We start from the raw sequence: 10,761 nt of genomic DNA, 5'->3' as shown, positions 1-10,761 counted from the left end.
GATGTGACAGCCTTCATATAAATGGAATTCACCTGCCACCTGAAAGCAGTTTTGTCTTGCTTTTCTGAGATGGTCTCTTGCTAGCCCAGGATGGAGTGCAGTAGCAATCATAGCTCGCTGCAGCCTCCAACTCCTGGGCTCAAGTGATCCTCCCACCTCAGCCTCTTGAGTAGCTGGGACTACAGACACACACCACTGCCTGGCTAATTTTTTTTTTTTTTTTGAGACGTTATCTCCCTAAGCTGTGCACGCTGGTCTTGGTCTCCAACTCTTGCTCAAGTGATACTCCCACCTTTGCCTCCCAAAGTGATGGGATTATAGGCATGAGTCCCGGTGCCTGGCCTGAAAACAAGTTTAAAACAAACAAAAAACACACAGCTTCTGCCTGGCAACTCCCCGGCATCAGCTACCCTCCTGGCCTTGCCCCTTAGGCTCAGGAGCCATGAGAGCTGCATCACCCCTTCTTGTTTCCCTAAACCCTAAGAAAAACTTAAATAATCCCTGATTAAGCACTCTGCTAAGATGTGTCATCAGTTTCCTACAGGGCCTCTGGCCAATACAGGGATAATAATATCATCTGAAAGTAAAATAATCTAAAATAACACTAACAATAAAAAGGCCAGGCATGGTGGCTCATGCCTGTAATCCCAGCACTTCGGGAGGCTGAGGCTGGTGGATCACTTGAGGTCAGGAGTTTGAGACCAGCCAGACTAACATGGTGAAATCCCATCTCTATTAAAAATACAAAATTAGCCGGGCGTGGTGGTAGGCACCTGTAACCGCAGCTACTTGGGAGGCTGAAGCACGAGAATCGCTTGAACCCAGGAGGCAGAGGTTGCAGTGAGCCGAGATCGCTACAATGCACTGCAGCCTGGGTAATGAGCAAAACACTGCCTCAAAAAATAAGTAAATAATAAAAATAAAAATAATGTTATTATTAGATAAGATTATAGTCTTTTAGTCTTCATTTAAAATAGTCTTCATTTTAGATAATCTCATCTAATAACAGAAGGATGCACTAATTTGCATAACAATTGCAAACTGTCACATGTCAATACTAAGACTTCTAATTCTAATCTCGCATATCACAAAATTTTTTAAAACACAATGTGTCAAATAAATATGTTAAAAGGAAAATTTGTTGGTTTGGTTTTGGTTTGGTTTTTTGCCATCGGCTGGAGCCTCAGTATTTGTTACTTAATTTTCTTCCCCACCTTCCAGACTGGTTTAGTTAGCTCTCTGCATCACAATGGCAATAGATTGTACATTGAACTACCCAACCTTTAATCATATGTATTTTCTAGAAATCTTGCTGTCCTAGAATCACTTTAGGTAACTTAAAAGCCATGTAATGCCTCTCCCGCCTCCCAGCATCCTCCTGACAACAAAAAAGGCCCCATAATGTTCTAAAATTGCATCTTTTCTGTTTCTTTCAAAAAAGAGCACTTTTTTGGTCATTTGCTCATCTCTACAGTACAAGGTGAAAATACTGCAGAAAAACCAGTGGGTGTATTTTGGCATTGGTTCCTCCTCTTTCCTTCACCTCAGACCTAATGTCTCATTTCAAAAGCTGACTTCCGGCTGTTGCCAGCTATGTCCCTTCCACCACCTGCGCAGGTTGTTGGGGTCTGGGTGCGTTTGACCTTTACTCCTTCTCTTGGGGTAGGTCCTGCGTTCCCTTCAGCCCCACTGCATCCTGTGTGCTTTGAAATAGAATTATAGTTTTGGCTAAAAACTAGCCTCTTGAGAGTTAGGGAGAATCTAAATTGACTAAATGCGATTCTAAAATCTTGGCGTTCCCACACCGGGAGTTGAACCCGGGCCGCCTGGGTGAAAACCAGGAATCCTAACCGCTAGACCATGTGGGAGACGATGAGCGTTAACCCAAGCCCAGACAAATTGAGTCTTCTCAGTCAGCTTCCGCCCGTTCTACCTAGCTCGTTTGTAGGCGTCAAGCCTGCACCTGCGCCTGCGCAGAATCTGCAGCCGTTTTACCCATTCTGGCTCGCATTCTACTGTTCTTCTTGCCGGGCCGCTTAAATCTTTCTTCTATCTACACTCGCGTCTTTCGTGATGTCACCCACTCTCCTGGCGCTAGATACCATGTCGACCCCGATGTAGACACTAGATTTGATGCGCTGTTGTTCACAATGCCTCACAAGAGCTCCTGCAAAGTCCAAAAGCGCTGGGGTTGGAACGTCAGAGGCTGGTGAAGAAGTGAGGACGGCGGGGCGTCGTCAAAGCGCGCCGCGCAGCCCACGCCGCGCTGGCCGGGGTCCCCCACAGGGTGTGTGCCGCAGCCGCGCAGTGCCTTGCCCGAGTCTGCCCCTACCCTCTGCGCTGGTCCAGGCTGGCCACAGGCACCACCCCGTCCTTGAAAGTGGATCTTTTCCTCTGAAGAAACAGCAATGGGGACTGCCCGGAAGCCTGGAACATTCCAGGTTCTGATGACCCAACGGCTAAAGGCAGGACCCGTGTCACCGAAAGCAGGCAGCGCTGGTCTGTAAACGTCGCTTGGAAAAGTGGAGAAAGTCTCTTACTGCCCGCATTCATGATAGACGGAAACTCCTTGTGGTTTCCTAGGCCCTTCTCGATTTGAAGCAGCATTTCAAGGGAGCGGTTGATGCCTTAGCAGTCTACCGTTGGAATTAGGGAAATGCAAAGTGTCAGTCATTGGGGATGGCCGGCGGAGGGGAGCTGTGGTTCTGGTGTCCTCAGTGGCTTAAGCTACACACAAACTGTGTTTACTAGCAGAAACCGTGTTAATGGAAGTCTGGGGACAAATTGTGGAAGCTTCGAAGAGTTCAACTAGCAGAGGACACTTAGAAGCCCATTTAAAAGCTAAGCTCACTCCTCGCTACCCCGCCTGCTACAGGGCCTTCGCAGGTTCTCCTTCTCCCTCTGAGGCCAAGGTTCACCTGTGACAGTCATCCTCAAAAGAGGAGGGGCGGGAATAGACGAAATAGAAATTGTTCTGCCTTGCACCCATTACCACGATGAAGATCCCCAACAGGGAGTGAACATAACCCAGCATAATTGAAAGTGAATGTGGGCCAGGCGCGGTGGTTCAGGCCTGTAATCCCAGCACTTTGGAAGGCCAAGGCGAGCGGATCACCTGAGGTCAGGAGTTCGAGACCAGCCTGGCCAACATGGCAAAACCCCATCTCTACTAAAAATTCAAAAATTAGGTGTGGTGGTGCACCCCTGTAATCCCAGCTGCCTGGGAGGCTGAGGCAGGGGAATCACTTGAACCTGAGAAGAGGAGCTTGTAACAAGCTGAGATCATGCCACTGCACTCCAGTCTGGGTGACAGAGTAAGACTCTGTCTTTAAAAAATGAATGTGGCTCTGAAGAAAAAGTAGAAGAATTGACAGCAAACTTATTCTGTGTATCAGACACATTCAAATGTGTTTATTTAATCCTCATAGTGTACCTACAAGGTTGGTTCTTCCTGTACTATCTTTGAACAGAGTACAGAGTTTCATTTGTTTTTTAATCAGACAGCTGCTTTCCTTTTAAGGATATCTGCTTTGGAACACCAAAGAAAACTCCAAAACAAACTCTTTTAACTACAGAATACCTGACATTCTTGGTTTTCCATTTGGGGGCTCAGATTTCATAAATACTTTTCAGTTTTATATTTCCCTTTGATGATAATTCTTTTAAAAAAAAAATCTTACCAGTTTTCAGGGTCTAATTTCTCACAGTAACCCATCCATTGGACGGGCACCATCCTTAGAATGTAAACAAAATGTGAATTTACTTTTGGTTTCTCACTATCCCTAAACTGAAATTTATTCCATTTTTCTCTTTATCAGTGGATGAAAACTCGAGCAGTAGCAGAAATTCCTATGGTCACTTTAGTTATACTTACTTATTTATTTTGATACAGGGTCTCACTCGGTGCAGACTTACTGCAGCCTTGACTTCCCGGGCTCAAGTGATCCTCCCACTTCGGCCTCCCAAGTAGCTGGGACTGCTGGTGGCATTCACCACCAAGGCTGGCTAATTCTTGTCTTTTTTGTAGAGATGGGGTTTCACCATGTTGCCCAGGCTGGTATCAAACTCCTGGGCTCAAGAGGCCCACTTTGGTTTCCCAAAGTACTGGGAGCCCTGTGGTCACTTTAAGTAATAAAACGCAGCCCAGCACAATACACTGTTCAACAGCTCAGTCTGCATCCTCAAATCATTTGCTCCAGCCCAGCCTCGGCCTGATTTCCAGCTCGAAGCAGTAGTTTGCTGGAGCAGACTCCTGCTGGCTCACAAGAGCCCACTGTGGGCTTCTCTTCCTAACTCTGTGTTCAGTGACATCACATTGGTAGCCTGAGATGGCCACACTAGGAGTGTTTGCACCATGGAAACAGGTAAATGCTACTAGCAGGGCTTTTTCCTTGAAAAGCCAGTGTTCTGGTTAAATATCACACAGGGCGTGCTCCCCATCTTTCTCTCTTTGGCCTTCTGCCTTTCGAGGCTCTAGGGTCCTCCAAGATTGGAGTGTAGGGAGAGGAAGAAAAAGGGGCACAGAGCTTCCTACTCAACTGGCATTGTCCAAAGTCAGCGTCCAGCTCTCTGGGCGTAAACTTGTTTTAGGGCTGGTTCCTCCTTTTCTCAGTGGTACCCTGTGAGTTTCTCAAAGGATTGTCTGGGTCCCTTGGACAGGGTAGCAGTGTTTGCCCAGTGTGGGCCTCAGACCACTGGTATCAGGATCGCCAGTGGCTTTGTTCACCTGCAGATTCCCAGCCCCACCCACCAGGACTTTCAAATGAGAATCTGAATTTTAACAAGTACTTCCACCTTCAAATGATTCTCACGCCAGTAGAGTCTGAGAAACACTGAACCACACGACAGTAAAACCCCTTCAGTTGCTAAAAGCCCACGATCCCTGAAGCACACTTTCTATCATTTCCCGTTGCTGATCAAAGGCCTGGGAAAATGGCATCTCATTGCTTGTTGAGTAAAATCTAAATTCTCTGGAGAAGCTTTCCAGGCTCTCCATAGTCCAGCCCTGTCATAGCCTGCCAATACCATCCTGCCGCGGTCCTCTTCAGAGGGGCCACATTCCAGATCACCCCACCTGCCCTGTCCTTCCCATCCCTTTGCTCCGCCTTGCTCTGCACTGCCTTCCCACTCTTCTTTCTAAGCCCGACCCCAATCCCAAGGTCAGCTCAGCCTCTGAAGCCACCTCAGGTCCTCTTGGTCACAAGGCATTCGTAATTCTTCTGAATCCCAAAGCACAGATCTTTAAAAAATGGTGATATAAGCTTACGTCTTGCCACCCTTATTATTTCAGTTATTTAGCAGGAAAGCCCATGAATAAAAATCAGATTTTGTAATCCCCCTGGGAACCCTGTCCTGCACTCAATCATTCCGTCACATAGTCCTTCCTTTTCTCTAACTTAAATACTTCCTGCTGCACTTCTATATGAAAGCTGCCACCTTTTAACCATCAGCAGGAACAAAATGTTCCTGGTAGGAGGGAAAAAAAAACATGAATTTTTGAAGTTTGGCCAGACCAGTAAGTGAGCTGCATTTCTTTAGTTCCGCACACACAAAAAAAGCCTTCTTTTTGACACAAGAAACAGTTATTCCTGTTCCCATGCATCGAGGTCTGCTTTTCACTGGGCAACTGTCCCATTTTATCCACCATTTGATACTGAAAAAAAGCCCCAAACATATTGTACTTGCCAGGCATCTCCATTAGCCAAAGCAATCTGGGGTGTGATTCAGGTTTATGTTTGCCAGTCATTTAGGAGTTAGAATGGTTTCCACTTTAGTAGGCCTAGGAGTCATCCTTTATAAGGCCATCACAAATAAGCACCAATTAAATTCCACTCTCCCAAGAGCACTGGTCAGCCCAAACTCAGCCCATGGCTCAAAGTGAACCTCAAAGCTCTCTTGAGTAACAGCACCTGCCCCTGCTGACCAGTCAGTGTGAATTAATCTTCATGGCCTAACACTAGGTTCAGTTTCTAAAATAGGGTTTGATCTCAGGAGGCCAGTGGAATGACAGAGCTTCCTCAAGGGCTTGTTTAGATCGTAGAATTCTGTCCCTTACCTCTGTGCCAAATCTAGCAACTCCTACTTGTTCTGTGACTCAGGGCAAACATCCTTGAACTCTCAATGCTGGGTGAGGTGTTCATTCTGTGGGCCCACCCTGTCAATCATTAGGCTGGATGTGGTTCCCTGGTTCCCTCCCTGTGGTAGACAGTAAGCTCCCTCATGGCAGAGTCTGGTATTCCCAGCTTTCAGCACAGTGCTTGGCACACATAATGACTTAATCAGCATTTTAATATAGTAACGATTTAATTCTCACAATGGCCCAATGAGGTACCAAATATTATTCCTATTTTACAAATTGGAAAACAGAAACATAGGAGATTAAGTAACTTGCAGAAGCAGGATTCAAATCCAGGCATTGCATCTGGGCTTAATTACTTAATGAATCTCTTTTTTAAATATTTATGTTTTTTCATGTAAGACTTTTTGCACCAACTTAATGAACTACTTAAAAATATCTTGATTTCTTTGGCCATCCTCCTATAAAAGTAACTTTTTCCTTAAATCAGCATATAACAAGAGAGAACTATTCCTTAGCTAGGTAAAAATATCTCCACAGTGTGGCATCTTTGCACATCATCAGCACTCATGGCATGTTTGCATGATTGATGGCTTGCTTCATTCCTTCATTCAATAATGAATCAATCCATCCCAGAGAAATCTTGGTTTCTACCTAGCACCTAAGTGGCAAAACAAACTAACTGAGAGTCTCAGAGGGCCACAACTTTAATATTTAAGTAACAACATCCGATAGCACAAAACAAGACAGGAAGAGCTTTACCAGACCATCATCATATTCACCTTCATCTGTGTGCTCCTAGCAGGGCTCAGATGTGGGATGAGATGAGCTTTTCTTGTTTTTCTTCAAGAATACATTAAGGAATTGTGAGCACAAGGACTTCATGGCCTGGCATCCAGAAAACTTGCCCACCATTATCGTTTCTTGTTCCATGTTGCAATTGCTCAAATATTGAAATTATGGCCCACTGAGACCCTCAATTAATTTACTTTGCTCCTTAGGTGCTAGGTTGAAATCAAGTTGGACCTTCTATGGGAGGTTAAAACTATTTCTGGTTTATTTCTGAACTTCTCAGCAGTAGTTCAGAGTGGAGTGAGCTTTCTAAACTAATTTTCTTCTTTCCTCATGAGGTAATATATCTCAATAATCATCAGTAGGTCCATGGCCAGGGATTATGCCAAGTTTAGTGTTCATCATGGCACCCAATATATATTTGACAGTGCTTGATATAAAAACAATAGCTATCACATATAGGATTCGCTATGTGCCAGATCATTCTAAATGCTTTACTATATTAACAATTTAATTCTCACAATGAACCAATGATATAGGTACCAATATTATTCCCATTTTGCAGATTAGAAAACTGAAACATAGGGAGGTTAAGTAGCTTGCCCGAAGTCTGACAACTTATAAGTAGTAGATTCAGGATTCAAACCCAGATATTTCATCTCTGGAGTCTTAATGTATCTTCATATACCTTAATAAATCTACCCCTATTATTATAAGCATATTGCATAAAACAGGGCACTGTCATAGATAATCATAATAGTGCCTTCAGCAGCAGTGGCAGCATACATTCTGAAGCCTGATGCCATCTTCAAGGGAGAATGAGGAAGAGGCTATAGGTTCTTCTTAAACTGATAAAAATGAACATTTGGCCGGGCGCGGTGGCTCAAGCCTGTAATCCCAGCACTTTGGGAGGCCGAGGTGGGTGGATCACGAGGTCAATAGATCGAGACCATCCTGGTCAACATGGTGAAACCCCGTCTCTACTAAAAATACAAAAAATTAGCTGGGCATGGTGGTGTGTGCCTGTAATCCCAGCTACTCAGGAGGCAGCTAACTTGCTGCTTCCCAAGTTAAATGCACACTCTGAATGAAGAGACCCCCTCAAACAGGCTTTGTGTGAGCAACGTGGCTGTTTATTCAGCCAAGTATGGGCGGGCTAAGTCTGAAAAGAGAGTCCGTGCAGGGCAGTGGGATAGGAGTTGGTTTTATAGGTTTGGGGCGGGCGGTGGAAAGTTACAGAAGTTACAGTTCAGGGCAGTTTTTGCAAGCTGGGAGGGGGTCGTAGGGCCTGGAGTCAAGAGGGTGACCACGGTCGGTTACAAAGTCCAGTTGCCTTATCATTTGAGGTGGGAATAAGGAACAATAGAAGAATGTCTCAAAGTTAATTAGGCACTGCAGGGGTTGGTCACTCTTCCACTTTTTGTGGTTTTCCAGTTACTTCAGACTTTCTAGTTCCAGGAATTCATCTGGAGTGTATGTGCAGGTCACAGAGGTTACCATGCCATCCATCCACGTTGCAGTCAGTTGGCCTAAAAGACCTTACACCACCCTCCTACAAAGGCGTGTCTGTGGTTCCCTGTCTTTGGACACGTAAAAATTGGAGGCAAAGAAATGTGGACTTGGGAAACTCTGAGGCCAGCTTGCCCCTTGGAGCCTCATGATCAACCAATCTCATACAGAAAAAAACAAAAAAAAAGACCTTACACCAAGAACAGAAAGGCAACTTTGACCCAAAGGTCTGAATGCTAGGACTTTCAGCAGTGTATACAATCTAGTTGTAAAACTTAAGGACAAGTTGAAATTTTTCTTACAGTCAGTATATTATGATTTCCTTTATACTAGTGTTAGGGGTATATGACTGAAAATTGACAACTTAGAAAGCAAGCTAAGTAATTATTGCCTCAAACTGTTAAGCAAATGTGATTTGGAGAGGGGGCCGTTCACTAGAACATGCAGTTAATTTCCAAGCAGTTGATAGACAGTTCCCTACCATTAGAAACTGTTGAACAATATCTTTCTTTGGAGCTCTTCTCAGAATAATAATTTTATAAAGGGGACTGGGATGTACTACTGAGTACAGGTTAAGTCAGCTGCTCATTACTGGCCCAAGAGGAGCTGAATCTCCTCTTAGCAATCCTTTAAAATTAAAAGGCTATTCAGACTACATCAGAACAGCACTGTCTCCCATTGCCTGTTCTGTTAAAGCTCAGGGTCTTTCCACTCTACCTACAAGTAAACAATCAATACCCATCTGCATTGCTGTTAATCTTTTCCCCTATTTCCCCGGAAAAAAACATTGCGTAAGGAACAATGCTTTTCAGAGGAGAAGCAGAAATGCAAGACAGAAGCTATGCAGCAGGTGAATCAGAACCAGCAGCAGCAATAGTCCTGTGGAAATAAACAAAGACCAACTGAATGAGAAAAGTTAAAGCAGTTTATTCAGAACTTGCCGTAGCAAGGGAGACAGCCACCATCACTTGTGTTTTGGTGAGACTCCAAAGCAAGCAGAGAAGCGGGAAAGAAAGTGGGAAAAAGGTTTCAGGTGTGCCCTGATTGGAGGCTACCTGCACAGGGGCAGGCAAACTAGAAGAAGAACATCTTACAGGATTGGTTAGTGGGGGCATATCTGGCTTTCCCTGATTGGTCCTAAATTAAAAGTAAGAACAAAAATTAGAGGCCGGTGCAGTGGCTCACGCCCTGTAATCCCAGCACTTTGGGAAGCCAAGGAGGGCAGATCATTTGAGGCCAGGAGTTCAAAACCAACCCGGCCAACATGACAAAAACACATTTCTACTAAAAATTTAAATATTAGTGGGGTGCAATGGGATGCTCTTGTAGTTCCAGCTACTCTGGAGGCTGAGACACAAGAATCACTTGAAGCTGGGAGGCGTAGGCTGCAGTGAGCCGAGATTGCACCACTGCACTACAGCCTGGGCTACAGAGCAAGACTCTGTCTCAGACCAGGTGCAGTGGTTCACGCCTGTAATCCCAGCACTTTAGGAGGCTGAGGCAGGTGGATCACCTGAGGTTTGGTGTTCGAGACCAGTCTGACCAATACAGTGAAACCACATCTCTACTAAAAATAAACATTAGTTGGGCATGGTGGTGCACACCTGTAATCCCAGCTACTCAGGAGGCTGATGAGGGAGAATCACTTGAAGCTGGGTGGCAGAGTTTGCAGTGAGCCGAAGATCGCACCACTGCACTCCACCCTGGATGACAGAGGAAGACCCTGTCTCAAAAAAAAAAAAAAAAAAATGTATTTCAAAAAAAAATATTTAAAGAAGCTGTAAGTTATTAATCACATCCTGGAGCTTCTTAGTACAGAAGCTACTGTTTAGCTTCCTGGATTGTTCTAGAGATAGCAGTGTGACTTCCTCCAAGTCTGACAGAGCAGGCTGGCTCCCTGGGCTGTTTATTATGGAGACGGGGGTGTTTCCTGGGCGGGTTGCTGCAGGCTGTGGGCCATAGCTCCATTTTTACATGTGGTCCAGCCATTGCCCATTTGTGTACACAGCCTCTCAATTTCCAGGAGGGTCAGCAGTCTCCCCGCTCCTTCAAAACTCTGCTGCATGACAAGGTATAATCCAGTGTCCCCTCACTTCTTCTTCCACTTGCCAGCCTGCACCCCTCTCCTAAGGCCCAACAATGCTAAATCTTCCCTTCATCTTTTCCTCACTGTAGCATCCCTCCTACCTCACCTATTTGAGCAAGACATCTCTTTTATATTTAAAATTATTTTGAAAATCACCTTTGGCCCAGCTCAGTGGCTCATGCCTGTAATCCCAGCACTTTGGGAGGCCGAAGTGGGCAGATCACCTGAGGTCGGAGGTCCAAGACCAGCCTGGCTAACATGGTGAAATCCCATCTCTACTAAAAATACAAAATTAGCC

General features: G+C 45.1%; 2 non-coding genes across 2 annotated transcripts; one reads left to right on the top strand and one right to left on the bottom strand.

The window, feature by feature from the left end:
* Positions 1 to 1,796: 1,796 nt before the first annotated feature.
* On the bottom strand, positions 1,797 to 1,868 carry TRNAE-UUC. Its single transcript has one exon. It is a non-coding gene; the product is annotated as a tRNA-Glu (tRNA).
* A 6,547-nt stretch (positions 1,869 to 8,415) lies between these two features.
* On the top strand, positions 8,416 to 8,547 carry LOC116562582. Its single transcript, XR_004274033.1, has one exon. It is a non-coding gene; the product is annotated as a small nucleolar RNA SNORA38 (small nucleolar RNA).
* The last annotated feature ends 2,214 nt before the right edge of the window (positions 8,548 to 10,761 follow it).

Source organism: Sapajus apella, unplaced genomic scaffold (assembly GCF_009761245.1).
Source record: "Sapajus apella isolate SASKATOON/1434 unplaced genomic scaffold, GSC_monkey_1.0 scaffold32, whole genome shotgun sequence".
In the NCBI taxonomy this organism is placed as follows: domain Eukaryota; kingdom Metazoa; phylum Chordata; class Mammalia; order Primates; family Cebidae; genus Sapajus; species Sapajus apella.
This window is presented reverse-complemented; position numbering and strand designations above follow the sequence as displayed.